Here is a 579-nt window from a genome sequence, read left to right as displayed (position 1 = left end):
GTCACCTTCACACTACGAAAGGAGGAATAGATCACATCAATACTATCATAGCAATAGTTAACTTCATAATCTACAAGAGATCACAATCATAGCCTACGCCAAGTACTACACGATGCACACACTCGTCACCATTACACCGTGCGGGAGGAATAAACTACTTTAATAACATCACTAGAGTAGCACGCAGATATATTGTGATACAAAACACATTGCAATCATAAAGGGATATAAATAAGCACTTCACTATGCCATTCATAACAGTGAATAAGTATTCTGTGAAATATAGCCTAAGAGACCCACACGGTGCACACACTGTCACCTTTACACACGTGGGACAAGGAGTCTCCGGAGATCACATAAGTAAAATCCACTTGACTAGCATAATGACATCTAGATTACAAGCATCATCATATGAATCTCAATCATGTAAGGCAGCTCATGAGATTATTGTATTGAAGTACATAGGAGAGAGATGAACCACATAGCTACGCGTACAGCCCCGAGCCTCGATGGAGAACTACTCCCTCCTCATGGGAGATAGCAGCATTGATGAAGATGGCGGTGGTGTCGATGGAGAAG

The sequence above is a fragment of the Lolium rigidum genome, chromosome 7 (genome assembly GCF_022539505.1).
Source record: "Lolium rigidum isolate FL_2022 chromosome 7, APGP_CSIRO_Lrig_0.1, whole genome shotgun sequence".
NCBI classification, from domain to species: Eukaryota; Viridiplantae; Streptophyta; class Magnoliopsida; order Poales; family Poaceae; genus Lolium; species Lolium rigidum.
This window is presented reverse-complemented; position numbering follows the sequence as displayed.